This window comes from Rhyacophila brunnea, unplaced genomic scaffold (assembly GCF_057557595.1).
Source record: "Rhyacophila brunnea isolate RB1 unplaced genomic scaffold, BYU_Rbru_1.0 scaffold_9, whole genome shotgun sequence".
NCBI lineage: Eukaryota > Metazoa > Arthropoda > Insecta > Trichoptera > Rhyacophilidae > Rhyacophila > Rhyacophila brunnea.
In genome coordinates, this window is record NW_028233361.1 from 25,199,464 (window position 1) to 25,225,895 (window position 26,432).

A 26,432-nucleotide genomic window follows, 5' to 3' on the forward strand; every position below is an offset into this window, starting at 1 on the left:
TCCATTAACGAGTACTTACCTACCTACATTTCATTTAAAATTCTAATTATTGAAAGTTTTCCATAAAATATCGGTTTCAGTTGCTCGAATTCAACCGTTTTCCATTTTCAGGTTCTACTTACGTAGTATTTATTTGATTATGAATTTAAAAATGGCACACACACCATAAAAATATAATATTAAATTCTTTATATTACAAATATTTACAAATCATAAATTCCAGACGTTCATAACATGGCACAAAAATGACAAGAGAAATTGGTAACATTATTATAATACACAAAATAATATAAACACCATGAAAAGTACATTTAATTACATTTTTATAAAATAGCGCCCACCTAAACTCACCTTCAATGTCCGAAGAGATTTGATCGAAGACAGTAATTGTCACTCTAATTATCACTACCAAAAGCAGATAAGTTCTCATCTTTTGAGAAAAGACAGCTGATGTCCAATTGAAGTGGACACAACCAATCACATATATAATTATTAAACTATGTAGAATAAGTTCTAATGACATATTGTGTTTTATCTCAAATTATACAATATTGTTTTATTTCTGCAATTAACCATAGTGAATAACTATTATTTTGAATTTCTTTTATTGTGTTAACTGTCAATACATGGTGGAACTGCATTGTAATTTTTTGTACTTAGGTATTCCACTTTTTTCACAAAAAGTGGAATAAGTACAAAAAAATGCGTTTTATTAATATAAATCAATAATATTATTATGAAACACAATTTCCAACTAAGGATATGCAAGTATAGATAACTATCGCCTTTTTAATAATGTATGTACCTATCTCAACTTTTCCTTAATTTTATAGATACATTTTTTTTGACCATATCCGATCCCAATAGGATCATATAGGCCTCCACAGAGTAAAGGTTTGTATTAACAGATTTTGTTTTTACGAGAAATGGATATCAGCCACTTGCTCAACCTACTAGGTCCATATCCTGACTCACACACAAATTGAAAAACAATATATGTACTTGCCAGACCCAGGATTCGAACCTGAGACCCACGGCGTGATAGTGTCGAATGATACATACAGAAACAAATATTTCTTAAATTTTATTTGAATTATATTTTCAATTAATCTGAGTAGGTACTGACTAAGAAATAACCAATAAGTTAACTCTTATTATATAATATATTTCTATGCAATGACATGTGTACTCAATATACACAAATTATTATTTTTCTCGTATGCTTTATTATTGTACACACACGACTCTTTTACTAACTGAAGATTTTTTTCTGTAGATTTTTTTTATTTCAACCATCGTATTTCTAATCACCGATTTTAATGATAAGTACCAGAGTGTAAATACGCAAACAGGGGAAATGTGCATCGAACACGGTGGGCGTCGCGGCGCCTCGCGTAAAATGCGAGAAAAAATGTGAAAACCGCGGTACGTGTTGTCGCGCGTTCGGGAAAACAAACAAACGGCAACGAGCCAGGCGTCGATTTTCCATTTCCGCCGCTCTTATGGCTAGCTGTTTATTCATTTATTTATTTACTCGCGGTGAAATATGCAGTGGCAGGCTTTATATGGATTGATACATTGTTTTTTTTAACCCAATTTTTTGTTACTTATATGAATAAAAAATAGTGAATCCAATTATTTCTCGCATGGTTATGCATCAATACAATATACTGTGGGCAATGTAGATATTTTATGGGTCACTTAGGCAAAAAATATTATCAATATGCATGAATGAATTTTCATTGTTCTGGTTAAGTATTATTCATATTTTGCAGTCAATAAATAACATGACACAACAATGAAAGAAAGACGCTGTACGCTGTAACGATTTGCAAAAGCATTAAAAGGCGCATTTATTGGAGCATGCAGTTGATTGTGTCATTGTTTCAAAGCGGAAAAGTTCATATTATATTCTCTTTTCGATCTAGTCGATGCGTGTGCAGTTTATCGTCACAGTACTATTTTGGGACCGAATTTCACGAGCAAGGATGATTATATATAAAAAATGTACCCCAAATATATAATTATCTAAGAATTCTATGGCCGTGTATTGCTTAAAATATAGATTTTTAGTATATTCCAATTAATTCCATTTTGACGGACACACTGCATTTTCTATGGGTTAAACATTGTTTAAATTAAGAACTAAAAATAATGAAAACGATAATTCGACACTTAATACGACACAAATCAAATGACAAATCATTATTTTAGATGCATGAAAAATATCATCATAATTATATTAAATTGAACTTATAAGAGGTATTTTTCGATATTAAGGTTACTTTATTTAAATGTAATCAAATTAAAAACGCCTTATTCTGATACCCACTCAGTTTATACAAGATTTTTAAAAAAGAATGTCGCAAATATTATCACTTTCATACAATCCCTTTATAAAAGATTAAAAAAACCAATACTTATCCCATATTCTGGCACTTGCATAAAAACTACGTTTATATGATAATTTATTTATTCTCTAATGTCAGAAAGTGATATTTTTGAAAAATATTTTTTTTTATTAAACGCTATAAATTTTAAAACTTATCGAACCAACTTGAGTTTCCTGAAAATTTTTCGAACGTATTTTTTCTGACTATTTATGGTAAATATAGTTAGATTTCAGAATTATTGCTTGTCTAACAAAATTTCATGTGGAATGGGTAAATAAACAAGCTGCTTCAAAAAAATCGAATGCACTACAGCAGGATTGGACCTACCAGCAGGTATGTGATGGTATTGTTGGTCCAACAGAATAACTTGGGTTTTTAGGCAGTAGGCATAGAACTAAGAATTGTCATCTAACAACAATAAGTTCGAAGTAGGCAAGCTAACATAATTGACTTATTTACAAGTATTTTTAACGTCATACACCTACATTATATTGTTTCACTTTTATGTCTACCGTGTTTAGGAAAAAGGGCATAACCCTCACAGAACAAATTTTACAGGAGGGGCAAAAAACGTTTTTTGAATGATTTTAGTTTAATATTAAAAAAAAAATAGGCACAGACATTTTGTGCATGATAATTGATGATTTGGTATAATATATTTTCGATCTAATAATAATTAAAGAAGTTATTACAGAAAAATCATTAAAACTGAGGGTAAATGCTTTTCTTCCTTAAATTAAAACTTAATTAATCTCAATTAAAACCTGAATTTAGATAATAATTCGGTATTTGCGGCTTACTTCTTTTTTATATAACGTGTATTTAGTTGTATATATTGTTAATATCTAATTTAGTAATAAGTTACGCCCTTTTTCCTAAACACAGTTGAGTAATATTAAAACCAAAATTTTAAGTTTTCAATATACCTACTTATTTTTGATTATAAAATCTCACACCATACCATATTTGCTTCCATAGGGGACATGTTCCGAGCACCTAGTAAGTATTATAATATTATTATTAACTTTTAATTTGTATGTCGACGTGGTTAATTCTCTGTATAGCTGATATTATTATCTCCACCACTGTAAAAATGTACCCCATACAAATACAGATGACCATGTACAATGTACATGTTCGTATTAGCATGGGTCCGGTATGGAACTAGTGGTCGAGAGGCATGTCGTCTCGCCCTCTTGCGGCGCGCCAAAAAAACACTTCACAACAACACAACAATGTGTGCCATCAAATTCAAATTTCCTCTCTAAAGTGTTAAGTTTTTTTAGCTCGTAGTTAAGCAAAGTTGTTCGGGATTTTTTACATCAGGCCACCTGTGTTCCGGATCGTTAGTTACTAGTATCGCATTATACTACTTTTTGTGATTTAATTAATTGGGTCAGCAACTGTGACCAAATACTTCTCTGAAACTTTATTCAATGCATTGTATTATTTTGACCCACTGAAAAGAGGATGTTAGTATACTCGCTTTCTGATTTTTTACTGAAAAATGCTAAAATAATTTGTTAAAAGAATATTTTGTAATCCAAAACATGATTTTCACATGTATTTTTATCGACGATCTGTAGACAATTGTATGTTTTCAAAATCACGTTCCATTATTTAACCATATGCTATATTTATAATTCATCGTTTAATTTTAGGTAATAATAGGTATTTGTATTTTTAAAAATAATTACAAGATAAAAAGAACTTTTTATATACCACGTTTTTAAATTTTCTGTCGAATCATATAAACTTGACAATTCTATGTATTAATAATTTAGAACAAATAAGGCAATTGTCAACAAATCATTTTTTTGCTATTTTGCAACAAACAAACACGTATAGAATACTGAAATGTCATTTTGATTTCCATAGATTTATAATTTAGTTGCTAGGACCACCCCCTTAGCAACCAATAATAGACTTTTACTTTTTACGGATTTTTCTGAAATAACTTTCCATACAAAACAGAATTAACTGAAGATGAATTCAATTCTACTTAAAGATGGCTAAAAGTATTAAAAGAATATATTGGCATCGTGTTCTGATATATTCTAAATGTTTCAAATGTCTAGCTAATCGGGAAATTAGTTAAAAATCGATTGCAAGTACTGGATAAACAACCACCGGACAAACAAGAATACGAGCTAAGAAAAACGTGGTAAAATGGACCTTCAGTCTGTTGATAATAATAATATATAAAACTGTCAAAAATTATGAGTCGATTACAAACACCATTGAATAATTTACCGAATATATTTGAATAAAATATATTAAAATTAAAGATACAATCCGTGTGTTGACAAAATAATAATTTGAAAAAGTGGCTATAACAACGGACATCGGTGCATCTATTCTATACACAAGACTGCTATCGGCCGCTATCGGCAGTTATTGAAGGTAGGTTATCATATGCTTGTATTGAGGTATAATAATTGTTTCGTCTATAAGTTAGCCGTCTAAACAGTCAAAACTGTATAATATCTAATTTAGCACAGCCAAGAGAGGTGCTGTTAAAACACAGCACTTTTTGTAATAATTACAACTAACTTATTGTAAAAATTATACCTAATACTTCAATACAAAAATATGAAAAACTAACTTCGATAGCCGCCGATAGCGCCGATAGCAGTCCTGTTTATAGAATAGATGCGCTGATGTACCAAACATGGCTTTATTCACAACACAACGAAATTTATAACAATATTATTTTATGGTATTAATATATTTTATGTTGTCAATAAAATTTTATTTTCTAGCTGAGAAAAGACAAAGTATCATAATGATATAAGTACATTTTTTTTAAACTCGCAAATACCCCAACACCCCAAACTCTTTATTTCATTTTCGACCTTCATACAGTACTCCGGCCCTAAAAATTCTTCATTCTTTTGTATAATGTATATTCAGTATTGAATAAAAAAAAATAATTCAATAAACATCTAAATGAATTTCGTTCTTTTTAAATATCTTCTAAAGTTTTAGTAGTAGTTTTTTTCATATTATATTATGCCAATTAGGTATATTCGTAAACTACTGTATATGTACCTACTTTTTAGTTTAATTATCGTTTTAATTTAGGGACTTCGGCTGAACAAATAGGTCGATAAAGTTTTGTGGTTAGTATAATGCCAGTGCTGATATTCCAGGTAAGTTGAAAGCATTATTTTAATCTGTCAGTAACCTGCAAATCTAATTGCAAGTTCGGGAAGGCCTGCACGGTTTGCGATATCACAATATTGCCTGGGTGGTAATACAAATTCGACTCGATTTTAGAGAGAGAAATACCCGTTTGTACTTGATATGTTAAACGCTTGAGCGAAAGTTCCATACCTACGTCATGGATGAGGTAATTTCACCAATAAGTTTTGGCAACGGAAGTGTACTACAATATAATTGAAATGAATGGTTAGTATATTATTTTACATTATGTAATACTAAAATTATCGAATATTTCCTTGTTTATTCTTAATTTTTTTTGCGGCTTCATAACCCAAGTGGGATAACTAACCTGCCATTGGTCATACCAATTATAGGGGCAGAGTAACAGTGTCCATTCCAATTGCTTCGGATATTGATATATTCCACTTACATGTGAATGAGCTTAGGCGGACACCAACCTCAAATCCTCAAATATTGTCAAAAGACCACCAGTCACGGGTCATGATCAACCGCGATGAAAGTTAAGTTTTAGTTATCTCAAGTGATATCCAGAAAGCGGATGTGTTGCAAGCTTGTTATAGCTTTGCTGTCGCTAACTACAGCGTGCTCACACAAAATGCATCTGTTCGACCTTCGATGCACTAAATCGGTTACGGTTTGAGTGAACGTCACTTCTATATCATCCATCCTGAACTTATCATCATCATCATTCATCAACCTCGTATATCATCAATCAAAAGTAAACCGTCCGTTTACCAGTGCGTGAGTGCGTTAACACCAAACCGGCTCCAACGCTAGCCAGCCCTCTCAACATAAAGGTCAGTATCTGGGATCCTATGTAAAGCCCCCCCTCCTAGATCCGTAATCCACCAACCAGCATTGCCTTCAAATTACAGTCCACTGCTAAAAGCGCCACCAGATAGAAGTTTTATATGCGGTGTCAGAACTGATTCGTTCTAGAGACTAATTTATAATGAGCAATTAGCTGTATTAATATGCAGTCTCAATATTATAATCAAATTTAGGACTATGCCAATTTTTAAATACAAAAATGACCACAAGATCGATCTAAATTATCCAACACACTAAAATCGTCTTATCATAATCAAAAAGCATAATAATTGTGTATTCGTAGATAATAATTGTTATGATCTAATTTCAGTCAAATTTGTCAACTAAAATAATTCTAAACTGTTAAACTTGTAATTGTTCACATCCCAATCAGCGGTTTAATCGGCACAATTTATGAAGTGTACGTAACGTAGCACAGTAAGTTGTTAGGCAAAATGTTACCAGTTTTATGAGGTGCTTTGTTTGGAAGGGTTGTAAACAGAAGCCCGAATTGTTTGGCGACAAAGCCTGTCAAAGTTGACACAACTTTAGAGTTTCAATCGACTCTGAAACTATGTTAACTTTGCGTTCGACCTATTAACGGATTTTTTATTATATTTGATTTCCAATTCCATATTATCGAGGTTTACATAAATTAAATAATTTAACGTTATACTTTTTGACTGATTGATACTTTAATATGTATTTTTTAGATATTGTTTACAAATTATGTTTAATGCCTTTCGTTACAATCCCATTAAGTATACATCTTTTCAAAAATATAATAAATAATACATACCAGTACTTTTAGTTTCAATAACATTTTCCTACTTTTTATTAACATTATACACACAACATTTTATAAACTATTTTACGACATATTTTCAAGATATTTTATCAGCTTCTTTAGGCTTTTACGTATAGTAAAATATATAAATCTAATAAAAAAAGTTTCATAAGTTATTTATTGTTTATATTGACGACTTTTCTTGTAGCCAGTTATGTTCACATAGCGGAAATTAATGATTGATTTTTGTACAATTATTTCTGAGATTTTATGAGTGAGTCAAGCCATCTTACCGTTTTCACGAAATTGTCAATATGATTGATAGCCCATTTAGACTAGAACTGACTTACACTAACAAAAATAGTGATGTTTGTATTGAAAATTGTATGTATTTTAATACAAATCGTAAATACTATAACCAAGTTCTTTAGAATGATCTTAAATAAATTAAAATGATTGTGTTCATACTTCTTTTTCGGCCATATCCTCCCTTTAGTTGGAGCATATGGACACCACGAGACACCTACAAGAATCACTGTCGCTCGTCAGTTTTCTTGCATCATTCCATGTCAAACCAGGATCCTGTAGCTCCGCCGTATTATACACTCTATAGATAGTATTTTCCGGCCTTCCAAGACGCTGGTTGGCTTGAAGAACAGGAAACCCAGGTTGAAGTTCTTTTCTGGCATCCGCAGTACGTGGCCAAGTCAGGTCCAACATCGCCTCTTCACTCTCAACGTGATGATAGGCTGCTCTTATCTGCTCATTGGCTTTAAATTCACACCCAGTATTAGTCACAAACATCTATTTTCAAAACTCAGTATACTGTTGCTTTGGGCTGTCGTCAGGTGCCATGATTTGCTACCGTAAAGTAGCACCATCAGAATGCAAGTGTTGAATATGCGGTATTTGTTTTGTTTTGACAGAGTACAATCGTGAGTCCCATATACTCCGCATCTAGTTAAAAATGTTGCTCCAGCCATTCCTATTCGGATAGCGAGCTCTCTCTGCAAAATACCATCTTGCGTGATGCGTACCCCTAGGTATTTGAAGCTGTCGATGCTCTCAATGTTTTGATATACAGTAAAGTTATTTATGTATACTATAACTGAATGCAAAATAAAGGAGAAGATATGTTAAAAATCACTATTTTTCATTAAAGCCTAAAAAGACTAAATTTAACTTCTATATTTCTGCGCGAAATTTACTGATTTTGAAAGACGTTGATTCAAATCATCCATTTTCTCATTTCCGAATATATTCATTATGCTTGGCATATTTGACTCAGTGTTTATAATATGATGTATCTTCTTTTCCGTTCGAATATAAAAATATCGAGTTTACTATATCAAAAAAGTCGTATGTGACAATTGACAACACATGAGAACATTTAAAAAAAACAATGTTATTGGTTTCGTTGTGTATTGTTCACTTACTACCTATTTCTGTATTCTATCACTCTCTAGCATATTAATACGGCAAGCACAATGTCGCAACCTTTCCCGCGCATAGATCGTTTTTGTATCACCACTTCATTGTGACGAAGGGTTGGCCACGTCCTAAGTAATAGATTTAATTGGGAAAATACCGACCTTAACGATACAGCTGTAATTTCTTCGTGAAACAACTCTTTATGACGTACTGGTAACACGCTGAATATGAAATTCTAAACAAACTTACCCCCTAAATAACTATTTTTTGCCAAAATTTACCTTACTAACGCAACTTAAATAATATAACATGTCTTATTCCCGCTTGGGTAAGTAAAGTTAGTCTAATATTACGTATACTTTTTTCCTTATCCCCAAAGTATAAATGCCAAATAACTGGAAGTATTATCAAAAGTAAAGGGTCGTATAAATTATGCACTACATCATAAAGTTGTACTAACTTGTCCAAGACGAAATTTTTGAATTTTGGATATGTTTATTAACTAGGTAGGTATATTTTGTGAAAATAATATAAACCGTTTTACTTAAGTATATCAAAGCACATTGACTCAGTCTACGGCAATATTTTCACCTAATAACGTGTAACAAATTATCATTTAACACATTAAAGAAATCAAACGAACATAAGTTAACGGATTGTTTTATATTATATCCTCAAAAATCTAGGTTTACTTTTGAATAGACGACAGAAAGCTAGATAATGTGGCAATTTTCACACGCGGTTAATACTCTACCAATTATACTTATTTATACAATGACATTAAGACATCAAATTAATTTCGGAATTATGGGAGCTAGGAGTATGGCTTAATATCTCTCCTAGCCTCTGAATAATAAAAATGGCGTGGTTATTTTTAAAAAGAAAATCACACGGTAATTCACACAGAAATGATTATTTCTGAGTTCAGTTGTCATCATGGACGTCAAGCGTTTTCTTCAGAATGCTAGTAAATAAATCAAAGGCACTCATGTTGCCTGATAAAACTTAATTTTTTGGTGCTGTTGTGTATTTTTTAGTCAGATAGTATGAATGGCGCAAAATTTTACATTTATAAAAACTAACTTCAACATCAAAATCAGTCAAAATATATGACTTGGCGCAGTTTCATAATAATATGAATATCAAAGCATAAATTTTTGGGGCGCTTGCTTTAGTATTGGCAATATGTTGACAAAAACACGAAACAGAAAAATTGTTAAGATCGAATATTATATACATAATATGTAGCCGTTTATATTTCGGGAATTTGCAACACTGGTGTTGCTAGGTGCAGTTTGACTTCTGTATTTTGAAGTTTGACATTTTTAACGGCAAAAGTACTCAGAACGTTTTAACAAACGGACGCTTTTTGTTTTTTTAAATTCATTTGAAAAATTATCTCGGCCAAAATGGAATTAACTCGTGAAAATTTTCGTGCAATTATTTTTAACAAATTTCGACGTGGATTATCACAGAAATAGTACATCGCTGAACTTAATGCTTTATATGGAGATGAAGCACCATCAAAAACTACGGTATATCGCTGATTTAGCGAATTTTATCCTGGCTGTCGTTCGCTCACAGACGAGCCGCGTGAAGGTCGTCCAAAATCAGTTGTTTCTCTAGAAAACATCAATACTGTGCGTGAACTGGTAATGCAAGATTGTCATGTGACATACCGTGAGAATAAGATATCTCTGGGCATTAGTAACACTACAGTGTATATTATGATCTTGCATGAACATTTAGACGTAAGGAAGCTATGTTTCCGTTGGATCCCGCATAATTTTACAATCGCAAAAAAAGAGGCGCGTGCCGATTGGTGCAAGGAAATGCTGAAAAAATACGATCGAGGTGCTTCAAAAATCGTTTATAAGATTGTTACAGGTGAGAAATCTTGGATCTGTACGTATGAGCCCGAAAGTAAATAGCAGTTGTCCGTATGGGTCTTCCAAAATGAGTTTAAACCAACAAAAGTTGCTCGCGCTCAAAGCACTTCGAAGCAAATGGTCGCCTGTAAAGCTGTACCTTAGAGAATCAGAGAACAGTCAATTCTAAATGGTATTTGTTTTCCATAAATTTTTGGTGAAATGAGGAAAAGCAACCGTCAGCGTCAAATCATCCTTCATCAAGACAATGCGAGCCACACATCGGCTCAAACAAGCGCATATTTGAGCACTCAAAACATCAAATTGATGGGTCATCCGCCTTACAGTCCCGAGTTGGCACCAAATGATTTCTTTTTATTCCCGACAGTCAAAGATAAATTGCGTGGTCAACGATTTTCTACACCAGAAGAGGGGAGAAGGTTGATGCATTCAAAAACCATGTTTTGGAATTACCTTCTACAAAGTGGCAAAAATGCTTTTCAGATTAGTTTAAAAGCATGGAAGTATATAAATTGTCGTGAAAAATATTTTAAAAAGCTATAAAACTGTTTTCATTGATACAAAATTCGTTTTTGTTTGTTATTCCCGAAATATAAACGGCTACCCCCGTTATACATTCGATCAACATACCTTATTTATCTATTCTATGTTGCTAAATATTGTGTTATCATTCCAGAATCACTCCGTGTAACTGACTCTAGCCATTTATTGATGGGTTGTCAAAAACCATTTCCATTTCCGATATTTACGCTTTGATCGCGGAGCGCGGAGGTGAGTCCTGTCAAAACTCACCCCGCTTCCTGCGGGAATTACAAACAGGGCTACCACAGTTTATTTGGAACAATTATTTTTAAAAGCCTGTCTGACAGCGACATTAAATTCGACAAATTGCCGCTCACAGAATCTGCAGATATTATTAAATAATGTAATAAAAAAACTTATAAATTGTTTTATATAATGGTGTTTTAATTTACTAATAAATGTCAGTTTTAATGAAAATAAAACACCTGTTAAATAAATATTCCACATATACAACCGACGATCAATAAAGGTATTCTCCGTTTTAATATGTCATCCTCCACTCACATGAATAATACTTTCTGACATCTATTTATAATACCTAGCTAAAAAACATACATCTATAGAAATAATAATTAGGCTTTTCAGGAAATAAATAGTGTAAAAATTGAATCATCAACTTACCAGGGGAGGGGTATTTAGTGATTTTAAATATATATACAATAGATTGCAAATTATACATAGTATTTAGGAAAATCTATTTTTTTAATTAAATACAAGATACATTAAAACTATAAATAAATAATAGTAATTACAAGCAGATCCAAACAGAGGATGATCGACCATGGTGGCACTATGAAAATAAAAGCAGAAAGCGCTGGGCTGCATATAAACCAGTCAAAAACTAAGTATATGGTCAGCACACGCGATCAGGTACCGCTGCAGAATATAGACATAGGACAGCATGCATATGAAGGGGTGGACAAGTTCACGTATCTCGGATCTAGCCTAAATACCCAACATAAGACAGCAGAGGAGATAAAAATCCGCCTGATCTCCGGGAATAAATGCTGGCATGCCTGCAAGCGACTGGTGGGGTCGAAAATTCTAGGCCGAAGAAGTAAACTTCTAATTTAAATTTAAAAATATATTATATTATTATATATTATTTAAAAAATAAAACAATTATAAGGCCAGTGGTCACTTATGGCTGTGAGACTTGGTGCTTAACTCAAAACGAGGAAAACAAATTAGCTGTCTTCGAGCGCAAAATACTCAGTAAAATCTTTGGACCCACGTTAGAACTACAGAATAAAAATTAACCACGAGTTGGAAGAACTGATTGAATAGCAAACAAACATAAGATACTGTAAGTCCCAAAGACTACGATGGGCGGAACATGTGGAGAGAATGCCTGAAATTAGAGCGCCAAGGATCATGACAAAGTGGCTACCCCAACGGAAGAGACCCAGAGGCCGTCCAAGAAGGAGATGGGCTGAAGCCGTAGCAGTCTCCATTTTGGCAATATATTACTAAGTCGTTAAAAATGTCTTACATCTATCTTATGGGTATAATTTATGAAAAAAGTAGTATAATATGTTATATAATATTATTATTAGTATACAAACAACATTTCAAAATACTTTTTTCAGGAAGATGTAAGACATTTTTAATGACTCACCAACATATTGCGAAATGGAGAATGCCGTTTTTGTTTCCAGAGCCTTTAATTATATCTATATAATAACAGAACCACTTTGTACTGAGAAGCATGGACATTATTTGTAATATTTTTTTTAAATCCGATGATACCGCTTCCGTTTGTTAAATTTTAATAATTTATCGTGTTATACTTTAAGAGCATACTTTAGTGAAACGGAAAATCATTTTCAGCAATAGGTGGGACGTAATTTCGCACGCGTTGCCAATCGGAGAGTGATAGTCGACCTGTGAGCACGTCAATTTATTTTGTGATGGCGTCAGAGGAACTAATTCTTAAATCGTGTAAAGATGACTAAAAATGTTACGTATTTACTTGAAAAACAGAACATGTCAATGAATATATTATTATTATTACTTAATTTATTCACTGCTGACTAGATAATGTTTTTAATTACCACCTTTAAAATGCACGTTAATTACATCGATCGGCCGCCTGGTCATTACGCGCCAGGTGCATCTTTAGCGTCCAAAGTATTAAATAACAATAAACATAACATTAAATGTTGAATTTTTATGATAAATTATGTGTGGTTCGTCACGCGTCGTTTGCACAATATGCGCGTCGCGTAGTCACGATCGTTTTAGACCATGCCTCAGCTGAAGTTTTAATTACATTTTAATTACCATATTTAAATAACACTGTCAATTACCTACGTGGTCGCAGTCATGATTTATTCTGGATTGGAACCGTTTCCTCGTGTCAAGCCTATCAGGCACCATTAGCGAGGGGTGCAAGACTAGTAAAAGCGCTCCCTAAAGACATAGACATTTTCAATGATGTACTTTGCATTTTATTTTTGAAACTGTATTTTTCTGTATAAAATTGTATATTTTTCGTTCTCAAAAATTATATTTTTCTCTATTAAATTGTACTTAAGAATGTTTTGATTATTTTTTTTTGTTATTATTATTGTTATTATATATATATTTCTTTTTCTATATTCTCTTCTCTCTTGTGAGGGTAATGTTTGACTTAAAATGTAAATCTCATGTTGTGTACGTCTTGAATTTAGATTTGTTATGTCCACAATGTTTTGTATTCTTAAATAAATAAAAAATAAAACACGTTAATTATATCGATTGGCCAACTGCTCCAAACCGCACCAGTCGCGGTGTTAGCACTAAATGAGTTAATTAATAAATTTTGATGATACAAAAAACAAACTTGTAAAATACATACTATTCTTACCACATTATCGTTTTGCCAGATGTGTTTTTAAGTTCACAGATTTAAATGCATGTATTTAGAATGCTTGTGTAACTCGGGAGAGAGCAAGTGTACAAGACAACATAGCTAAGTAAGTCCTCACTGCGAGTTGAACCTCTTTACGTGATCTATGGTGACATTGGCACATTGTATGGAATATTCCAACCAAACAGAAAATCCGATCAGCTTATTTGTCTTCGTACACACGCTGTATTAGCATACATTCAGTATATTATTAAACACGAATGCAAGTGGAATTAAACTAAGATAGTTAAATGGTAATCTTTTTATATACTTTTAACTTGGCTTTTTAATTATATTGATCATTAATATTCGAATAAGAGTATTTTTATTTGATTAAGTATAGAAAACGTAATAACAGGGCATATATTATAATAACTGCTATAAATTGTTGATAAATAAAAAATACTCCTACAAACTTATACAACTGATTAAGTTTATCACATAGAAAATAAATCGGTGTGTGTACTTATGTACGCGCGTTAGAAGTTATACTTCTTTGGCGTAACAAAACAAAAACAAAACTTGTGATAAACTAGATTCTTCGACTAGCTCTTAATTATCTTGTTAAATTACACACTCAAGAAAAAGTACCGCTTATTGGAACGCCGTTGGTTTATTTCTATACACTTTAGCTTATATTACTATATTATATAATTATTAATCGTTGTTTTTATTTTTAAAGTGACTGCCACTATGACGTTTAATAGTTTGTTTACATAAGGAATTGCAAATGGCCGACAATAATAAATTCGCTGCCTAGGCAACGGAACAATTCTAAACTATAATATTATACTGTATAATCGTCACGATTGCAGTACCATACCATGGCGTAAAGGTAGTGCGTTCGGCTGATAACCAAACAATCGGTGGTTCGAATCCAATCGAGTGCGATTTTTTTCGTGTGAAAAAATAAATTATGTATTACATGCAATGACATTATTAATGGACAACGCACTCAATACAGTAGCTAGCAAGTAAATTCGCGCATAGCGACATTCGCACATGCATAGTTAGACGTCACGCAATTTCCATTATGCGATATCACGCATCGGGAATTTATAGCAATATCACCTTTATTGTAATGGCGTTAGAACAGTGTTTCTAGTGAACCTGTTTGAACCAAACCATTCGGCAGACCCGACAAAAAGCATCGGAAATTTATAGCAATATCACCTTCATTGTAATGGCGTTAGAACAGATTATGCCATTCGGCAGACCCGACAAAGTGAGAGTCAATTTTTTTCCAGATGCTTCGTCCATATTAATGTCATTGATTATTTCACACGCCAAAAATACACTCTGATCTGATTTCCCAAATGCGCCAAAAGAAGTATAACTTCAAAAATTGTAGTCAGCCTGTCTACACGTGTAAGTATTAGTGCGATTAGTGAGTACTAATGAATAGTAATAAGCCCGTGTAACCAAGCTATTAATTAGTGTTTTTATTATTTACATTCAGTAAGTGGGATAGTATTGTAATAGTTTCACAAAGTTGATGTTAATTCATAAATTCTTTTATTTTTCTAAATCTTGTAGGTATTCAAAAAAATAGTTGAAAGACTAAAAATATTTTTTGTAACACAGTATGTTATGAGTGACTCAAATTGTGTGGATCGGTCTTTGTTAACAACGTCAATTTTCCTTTACCAAACGAATGATTGGATCTCCCTTGTCATCTTTACGAACACAATATCTTTACAAAATATCATAGTGGATATTCGGACGTAGGTGTTTTGATTGTGATCTATTTATTCAATTGAACAGTATAGTGTACAAGAAAGTTAGGAAAAAATGAGTTAATGCTTTGATTTAAATTGAAATTGGAAAATAGAGGCCTAAAACGTATATATGTATAGGCAGTATGTAAATAAAGGATTGTTTTTATATTATATACATTGTGTTAAGGTAGTAAATTAATAAAAAAATATGAGTAGCGTAACATGGCATAGAAAGGTACACGTAAAGATTACAAAATTAACCAATGGATTAAGAAGTAGACAAAAGTGATAAAATGGCGATGGACTGGAATGTCGCTCGGCAAATGGACAGCCCCTGGACAAATCTCGTCATACAATGGTACCCAAGGGGCAATAAACGCCCACAAGGATGCCCTAAAACCCGCTGGATAAACGAACTCATAAAGTTCGGTGGACGTAGGTGGCAGCAAATAACCAAGGGTATATTATAAGAGTAGAGGTAGATAAGGGAGGCCTTCATCCATCAGTGGATTGGCCCCAGCTGATGACAATGAATATAATTATTGAGAGCAAAATCATTTATAAATACGATGGAAAAGACAAATATAGAATCATAATAATTAACAAATAATTACAAGATAAAAAGAACTTTTTATATAAAACGTTTTTAAATGTTCTGTTGAATTATTATGTTAAATATGCTCAAACTTTTACTTGATACAAACAAACAAACAAACAAACAAAATATAGAATACTGAAATGTCATTTTGACATTTCAATTTGATTTCCATGGTAACGCACGTATATATTAATAATTTAGTTGCTAGGACCACCCCCTTAGCAATCAATTTAGTCTTTTACTTTTTACGGATTTTTTTGAAATAACTTTCCATACAAAACAGAATTAACTGAAAATGAATTCAATTCTGCTTAAACATGTCTAAAAGTATTAAAAGAATGCATTGGCACCGTGTTCTGGTATATTCTAAAAGTTTCAAATATCTAGCTAGTCGGGAAGCTAGTTAAAAATTGATTGCAAGATTTGTACTGGACAAACAACCACCGGACAAACAAGAATACGAGCTAATAAAAACGTTGTAAAATAAAATATTAAAAAGGTAACATTGAAACTTATAACGCCATATTATTAGATGTGTTATACCAAATTCATTATATAATATTATAACCATTTATAAACATTTATTTAAAGAGTGTAAACTTTCTACGAATAAAATTATATAATAATATATTATGAAATATTATATTTTTTTATTTGATTTTAATAAATACTGGTTGGCGTGGATATTATCTTACACAATAACAAAGTTGTTCGCCAAAACTTTTATTATAGTGACTAGTTATTCAAACTGCCACATATTTTATAAATAAATACATACTTGTGTGAGAGTTTTTTTGTCACTGGATCGAAAGCGGTTGACGACGGTTTTGAATTGAATAATAATATCTAAAAAATAAAACACGAGTATATATTATTACATATATATGAAAAAAACAATGAGTACGGTTACTGAAAACGCGCTGACATGATATTATAAGTAGCATGTCAGCAAAAAAATATAACATATATATACGCCGGGAAAAATAAGTAAATATGACATTTGTGTTGTAAAAGGAAAATTTGTGACCTCGTTATTATTATTTTGTCATGTTACCATAAGAAATACTCGCGCGGTGTGTGTTTTTGCTAACATGATATCGTATTTTTGTATGGAGTTGTATATTATGGAAATTAAATTATCTTAACAGCCGAATATTTTTACCAGTAGGAAAACAAAAGAGGCAGCATTTTTGAAAGCCTAATTGAATGCGATGTATTTTTATTGAATTTGTACAGCGCCGGGAGGCATAACTGCCAAAGCCAAAGCGGTCGAACCAAATGTCAATGTTTTTCTGTTATTATTATTTATTCAGGATTTCAATAGCACAACACAATAGCAGATAAATTCAATTAATAAATTGCAAATATGTGCAAATTGCATAAATTCACGGGATTAATCATATCATATGGTTAAATTATACGTATTACAATTCGACGTAGTACACTTACCGGATAGAGATGACAGTATAACATTGAGGAAAAAAATAACACGTTGTTCGTGGAGCATTGCAGACAATAATTCTCCACTTTAAGAACATTAAGTTACTTTTGATTGGTATAAAATATCTGATATTATAGCTGTCATTATTATCAGATATTTGACAAATGCTACAGAAGGGTAGAGGTAGACTGTGGATATCCGACATAAATAGTGCACACGAAACTTTGTCTGTCATACTTATTTAGAACTACGAATACAAATTACACATCTCGTTGAGTAGTTTTTTAAAATTCAATTAAACCCTGCCTAACCAAACCATAATAATATATATTAGATAAAAATTATTTTATATCAATAAAAAATACAATTATGCTATTAATTCATAAATAATTTTAGAAACTCTATAGATATTAGTATATTGTTTATCTATTGTGATTTAGCTTAGGCAGGGTTTAATCTAATTTTAAAAGCTTTTTGCAATTTTTATTGTTAGTTTAATGAAAACAAATCAGTCTAACTGACAAAGTGAGCATTATTTGTGTCGGATCTCCAACTTTACTATTATGGTTTGGTCTAGGTAGAGCTTAATTGAATTTAAAAAAAATCAATATCATCATTCTGCAATCTGTATTCTTAGTACAATGAAAACAAATAAGTATGATTGACAAAGTTTAGTGAGAACAGTTTATGTCGAATCTCTACATTGAAGTTAAATTCCCTCCACCAAACCCGCCCCGCACCACCCTCGGTCTTAATCGAGAGTATCACGGGACCCGTCAATTGGTGATGTGAAGCATCTAAGAATTGGCCTGGGAGTGTCCTGGGAGAAGATGCCCAAGACTTAGGTTGCTACGCTCAAAGTGAGTTCTGACTGAGTTTACTCTAATGCAAAGTGCCAGGGAGAGAAAAAGCACATAGAAATTACTTAAAAGAAAATGAAGCTACTTATTCATTAGATCAAAGAACGAAGCTAATCATACAGGCAGCAAAATTTATGTGAAGAGATCTTCTTGCCCGTAGTAAGACGCCGCAAATTTTTTGAATGCAAGATAGTTGGCCTTAGTAGCAACCAGGTCGGATGGGCCGATGGGTCCAACAGCTGGTTGGACCGACCTGAGCATTTCCTCCCGTTCGGAGCTCATACTCAGACACTCCCATAGGATGTGATTGGCATCCTGTACCTCCCATCCGCATGGACATGTCAGAAGGCTTGCAAGTCCAAGCTCAAAGAGCCTGCCAGCAAAACCACCATGACCAGTCACAAATTGACTGGTGTAATGGTCGAATCTCTACAGCCTACTTCCATCCTTATTCACTAGTAGAACGCAACCTCTGCAAATGGCTCAATGTCCAAGACGTTGGGAATCTGTTACGACATGGCCAGGATAGAGAAGTCTGCCAACAATCAATAAAAACGGCATCAAAATAAGAAAAAAAGACATTGCCGAATGGGGGTCCTGATAAAACCGCCCCAACCAAAGTCGCCAAAATAATTTAGAAATGAGACAATTTTTATTTATAAATTTAATTATAAATTATTTAAAATTAAATTTCAATAATGTGTGCTAACCTTCTTAAATATTCTTAATTATAAATACTACTACTAAATAATACAAAGGCATTAACTCTTGCGGTCTTTCGTTTAATTGGATTTAGTAGTAAGTGTTAAAAGCTGACGATGTGAAGTTATTACTCTACTAACAGCTAGTAATTTTTTAAGTAATGTAATTATAATTTATTTAAGAAAGCTAATAAAAAATATTTTTAATTAATATAATAGCAAGTAGAACTTTGTTATCACCGGTAAAAAAATCTTGTACCAATCAGCCTAAACATGATTGTAGGTTTAATAGGTGATTTCCCCTGTGGATCATCCAGAGTTTATTTCTTCCGTTAGCTACGATATTGTTGTGTTTGTTTACTGTTTTGAAACTTATATGGCATAACTATTATTTAGTATTTATATGAAAGATATTTTTACTCGACTTACATGAAAGATCAAAAGTAAATCGTCCTCTGGAGCATGCCTGGACCATTTTTATCAGATTCTTCGGAAACATTCACATTCCTGTCGCTGGGAGATATCTATAAAAACAGAAATAAAATAATCTATTAGAAATCTAAGAGAAATATTTTTTTGTTTAAAAATAAACTTAAGTATCAGAAGGTAATTTTTAAAAGTGGTCAACTCCGAATTTTTTTAATGGTAGTGCTAGATTACACGCGAAAGTGCTTGATAATATTACATTTTCAGAACCTTAAACGCTTACTAAATATTGGACTAATTGCTTATAGCAGACAAATTCAGAAGGTATATTTTCAAACAGCAGTAAATCCATTTCAACCAATCACGTCATTGCAAAGCCACGAGCCATTTTGCTGAATGCTATATATTTTGTGAATAAACACAAACGTTTGAGGAAGGAGGAATGAAAATATCGCATTTTCTAACAATACTATCAATAAGTGGTTTGACTAAATTTGAAAACTATCTTCTGTTATGTCAATTTGTTTTAAGACATTTTTAGGTGTTTATCTGATGGCAATGTATGATAATTTATAAAATGCATTTTTATTATGTTATTTACGTCATATGAAAAGTATAGCCATTTAACTGTCATTTAATTTTGTTTGTAAGAAATATTTTTTGTTTGTAAGAGCTTTTTTATTTTTATTTATTCACGTCATATAATTTTTAGGGCAAGTAGAATCGTGAGAAAGTAATAGCTGATACAATTTAAAAAAAAAACAATTATAACAATGTTCTTTTTTGGTCTAAATATCATATTCATAAATTAATATTTTATAATGTCTATAATAAATAAAACGTTCATCTAAATGACTTTACTGGATATGATGTAGTTCAATTTATAGTGCAAACAAATCCGACTAAATACGTCAGATTAATTAATTGCCATACGTTATGGATGACGTATATGTTTGCATGTACCAATTATTAAATGTATTTCGGAAATTGATTTAAGCTGAAACGGAATCCCATTCATTAATCTGAATCATAATTTACTATACTTGACATCCACGGTCAAATATTATTAAAATGTATATCTTTACAGTTTGCATACTAACCGTAACAATCATGTTACATGTGATAAGCATAAATTTATATTGTGAACACTATTGACAATAATTAATCACTTTCATTGTTAGATAGTGTATTTTTTATATTATTTATTATCACTTTGTATTCACCATACAAAAAATGACATAATAACTTACAATGAGCGAAATAATATATTTTTAAAGTATGAGCACACGCGACATAAGTGAAAATTGATGTGTTGTTTTTAATTACAATTTTTAATAACCAACCATTTGTTCGCATTTTAAAATCATGGCAATCGGATTATAAGTGAAATAGACAATGATTGGATATATGGGCGCGCCCAGGGAACACAAAATTAATGCGGACTGGCTAACCCTAATTAAGTGTGGTATAACAGGCTAGGAATCTAGAGTGTGGAAAATGGGATAAACTTAAACACGTGTTAAAGAATGTGTTATTTTCACTAGTTACGTCTGTATAGTTTGTCACGTTAATGTCACGTGTTTCAATATTTTTCAGGGGCCAATTGACGCGGTTTTTTTACTTGAGGCCGTCAGACTATAAACTAGCCTGCTTCAGAACCCTGGTGCATGGCGATGGATTTCACATTTATATTTATTAATCTATGGGCGCGCCCTTTACCCCATACCTCACAAGTCTCCATCTCAGCACTCCAGCAGCGTGGCGTCATACAAATTGTTACTACAATCGCTTTATTCGGTAATGTTTGAATGTAGGCGCGCGTCCCTCTATCCGCGCCTCACCTCACCAATCCACCGATGCTATCTGATCATACAACGTACCTAGTGCATTATTTTCAAGAAGTTTTATTTTTAACTTCAAATCTTTTGATATACCGAGCTGAGCTCTACTTAATTAGTACTATTTATAGTCTATAAGGTGTGTACGCTCCATAGATGTAGGTACAAATGATAATGTAAATAATATTAAAGTTAAATTCATTAAGCCCTGTCTATACCAAACTATAATCGATAAAAATAATCTTCTTTCTATAAAATATCTAAAATTATGTATGGCTTAATGGGATAATTTTAGATATTTTATAGTATGAATGAATATTTTTTTACTATTATCTACCTTGGCTTGGATTAGCCAGGACTTAATTAAATTGTATAAACTAACAAACACTATCTACACATTGTAGTCTTAGTTCAACGAAAACAAAAACGTTGACTGACAGTGCATTATTTATGTCGTATCTTAAGAACCTACCTCCACATTTCGCTACTGCATTATAAATAATTCAATCGACCCATGTTAGGTTGCTTGACATTACTTTCTTATTTGATTGTTATACTTAATTTCCATTTATTATCTTAGATTCACTAACTATTGAAAGGATAGCTAGTTTTGGCACGAAGAAAAAAAAGAAGATTAATATTGTACAAAAACATTCCGTAATAAGTTATATATTACTTACGTCATTGTAAGTTATGATTGCAGTATATTTCACATGCAGCTTATGGTGATTTTCGAGGCAGATGCACCGACGCCCGTTTGCTCTCCTCGTAAATTATAAACATCCGTGTTCGGTTGGCGTCGCGGCGCTTTTACGAAAGCACGTTTCAAACCTTCTTGCACACAACTAATTATTTATGTTACAAGACTAGAAAGCTTACTCGCATAAATTAATTTATAACGAAGTTGTGCATAAATGTTCATAAAGTTTTGAAAAGGTACTGAGAAATTTATGTACCGACATAAATTGCAAAGCGTCTCATACATTGCTAACGATGGATTTATAGAGGCTGACTTATTACAGAAAAAATGATATTTTTCACGTTATCAAAAATATGTTTATTTCAACATCATCATCAGCCGGGATCAATCCACTGCTGGATGAAGGCCTCCCCAAGCTTCTTCCAACTCTCTCGGTCCTGTGTCATTCGCTGCCACGTATTTCCGCCGAACTTTACCAGTTCGTCAATCCAGCGGCTTTTAGGGCGACCCTGTGGCCGTTTCGTGCCCCTTGGGTACCACTGGATGACGGCATTTGTCCAGCGGCCGTCCTTTCGGCGAGCAATGTGCCCCGCCCATCTCCATTTCAGCTGTTTGGCAACGTCTCAATGTTTATTTATGATCATTAAAGAAATCAATTATATTATTGATTATCAGCATTATCAATACGTATATAACAAAATGTCATAGAACATACATAATTTTAAAATACCTCAGAGAAATACATAACCACTAAAGAAAATATTTTTGAAAAAAAATATTGTTTCCCAGTAGGATTAAAACCCTCGCCTCTAAAATTCGCGCTCATGTTGCACTACTAACTAAGCTATGGGCGCCCTATCTAATTGTGAAGAAATTAAATTGTAGTTTTTTTCAATTTTCTCTGAAGCGCTAGAATTTATTTTTGATAGTCTGGTTTCGAGATAATTGCTGTCCATATTGCAGTCATAATTAAGTATCTACGTGAATGCAAGATTTATAAATGAAAGATATTACCATTTTATATTGGATTTTACTAGGTATGTGAATTATATTTTTATATAATTTTTAATATTTTATAATTTTCATAGCAACGTACAATTTTAATATTTTGACTTATCATTTTCAGAATACTACGTACTTATATAAATAAATATTAGATATAATATTAGTAGATTTTAATAATGGATCATTTGAAAACAAAACCTTATTTGAAGAATGTCAAACTAATCGTAATCGTACTCGTAACTAATTAAAATCGTATAATATATAAATTTTAAATCGATTTACTCAATTTAATTACTGGTGTATGTATATTATTATAATCCTCAGATCCACAGTTATTATTTAGTTTTGTGTATAGAATAAAGCATTTTCTTTACACTATTGTGGCAGACCAATGAGCAAAGAACGGGTCTTATGTCTTATGACGGTTGGTTGATCATTGTTTCACATTAAAAATGTAGATACTTTATTCTTGATTTAACTTAATACCAAGATCGTAATCATGTCAACGATCGATTCGCTCGACTTAAAAACTTGAATATTAAATTTGTTTAGTCCTTACATAAGGTTTTTTATAACTTTGTTTATGGTGTTTTAAATACTTGCCATGCGGCATTATAAAGTTTTCAAGTAAGATATAATCTATGACCGGAATGTGACATAGAAAATGTTTTATATTTGACGTTTCATCTTTGTTCAAAAAAAGTCAAACGGTTGACACAAGCTTCGTCAATAGTGGAAAAGTTTCCGTGAAGGAAATTGTATTCTCTCTACGTTTATTAACCCATCAGATGCGACTTCATACAAAATTCAATTTTCATTCAACCTCCAGCCAATCGTATAAGCCAACAATAGAAAAACATGTTTAGATTGTCCCCCAATAAGTACTAAGTTCTGATGAAACTATTCTCAGATGGCTTCTGTAAACTTGTTTGCTCTTTCTACTTGGGGGTATTTTTTGAATTGTTTTCTATTTTTAGATATTCCTGGTAGATTTTTTGATAAATAATTAGAACGTAATTTGATAGTCCAAAAAAGCAATTATTACACTACACTACCTTTATTCAAACACATTGTGAAATATATAAATTTAAAAAAAAAACTCAAAAACATTTTATATAACCAAACCCTTGCTTCTTCGTACAAGGTGGTTGAGGCGTTAATTACAGTGGGTCAAACACTATAAATGTGATATAGAAAATTTTTTAAATAAAGTGTGCAGTTAATTATATTCTTACATTTATGTCTTGAATTTTCTTTATGGCCAGAATTAAATATTTTGTGTAGTGCTCTTGTGTTGTTTTGTTGTTTAGTATTTCGTGAGGTGTTTGAAAGTAAATTTCGTGATTATGTTGTCTACACAGAGTTTAGAGAGCCCATCGCACTTTTCATAGTATTGGGCAGTCATTGATGACATGCCACAAAGTTTGAGATGTGTAGCCTTCAAGCCATGTCAATCCTTCGCTTGGAATAAATTTCCGCGTTATTGATCATGTGGTAGATGTTGATCTGTTGATCCATGGCTGTGAAACATACATATTAGAAATGTCCTAGAAAAAAAGTTGGATCGAGTGGCGTTCGAACTCACATTTTTAATGTTGCCAAACTGATAATCGTAACGGGTCATATATGTTGCTAGCCGAGTGAGTTGGCAAACCTTTTTATGTACACGTGCCAAAATTTCCCAAATATTATTTTTCAACTCTGACGTGCCGAGCATTTTTTCATGATGAAAAAATAGTTTTTAAAAAATGATGTTCTAGATACCACTCACATAACATTACAGACATAATAATATAGCTTTATCACTTTTTTTCCAATTACGCCATACATTTCGGTCCACTAATTTTGAAACTGTCTGCCAGAATTACTACTACTAGCTTCACCAAGTTTTTATTTCTTATTTGGTGCAGTAATTTTTTGTGTGTATGAATGAAATTGTTTGTTAATGTATTAATTAGTTTTGTTCTTATCGTACACATTGTTACGTGAATTGCTCCGATCAGATGAGGCATTCACTCGCTACAGTGGTCTCAAGCATTGTAAATCGATCAAAATTACAGGTTCGTGGCGTGGCATCCCCCTTCGCCTGATGAGAAGACCAGTGAGATAATATTATATGTGATGCATAAAGTCTAAGGACCAACCTAAGCAATTATATACATATTTAAATTAAATATAATGCTTATTCTTGAAGAGTATTTGCCTCCTATTTTTATACCTACAATGCGATTTGTCATTTATTATTTTGAAAGGCATTTTTTCTCTCTTCAAACGCGTGCCATGCAAAATCATCTCGCGTGCTACTAGTGGCACGCATGCCAAAGGTTCGCCACCCCTGTAGTAGGACTAAATGACCCCAGAGCCTGCTTAAAACTTTCAGGATCGATAAACTCACCATGTTTGGCAAACATGTGTTGAAACAAAGAACTACTGTTCGACAAGGAATCGGCGATAGTCGCATATAAAAGACTTATCAGTGACGTACCTGTCATGATGGTAACGCGTACTAGAGGCGTATTTAAAATAATATATCGGGTCTCCTTAGATACGACTGTTTTTTTCTTCGCAATAAACCAAAAGTTTACTAATAATAATAATTCTTACATCTCTCCTGATCGTTTTAGGTATATTTTTATTATAAAAGCTTCAAAATACGTAAATTGATAGATTCATACACCACGGGGGCATAAAATGAAATGATAAATTTAGGGGCATTCTTCATTTGAAAACGGAAATACGATTAGCTGCACTGTAGGGGATTGTTAGTTTACACTTTAACACGTGGACAAGAAGTTCTTGTTCGACAATAGGAACCGATAACAGTAGAAGAAGCCAGTTTTCAGCTATGTGATCGAATCTTAAAAAAATATACATCGTCCACCTAAAAAAACATTACAAGTGGATTTATCTAAAGGTATTTGTTTTAAAACAGGTATGGGTTATCCAATTAATATCACCATTTATTAGTAGTTAGTAGTTTAGGGACTAAGAATAGTGAAAAAGGCCAACGTCTTTATCAAGCAGTGAATCAACCCCTTTTTATGATGGTGGTAATGAAATAGAAATGGTCATAAACATGATTAAATCAAAAATATATATTATTTTTAAATTATTGAATTCACTACACAACTTTATTATTCTGTCGATATCCATAGAGACCACAGAAAACTGACCATT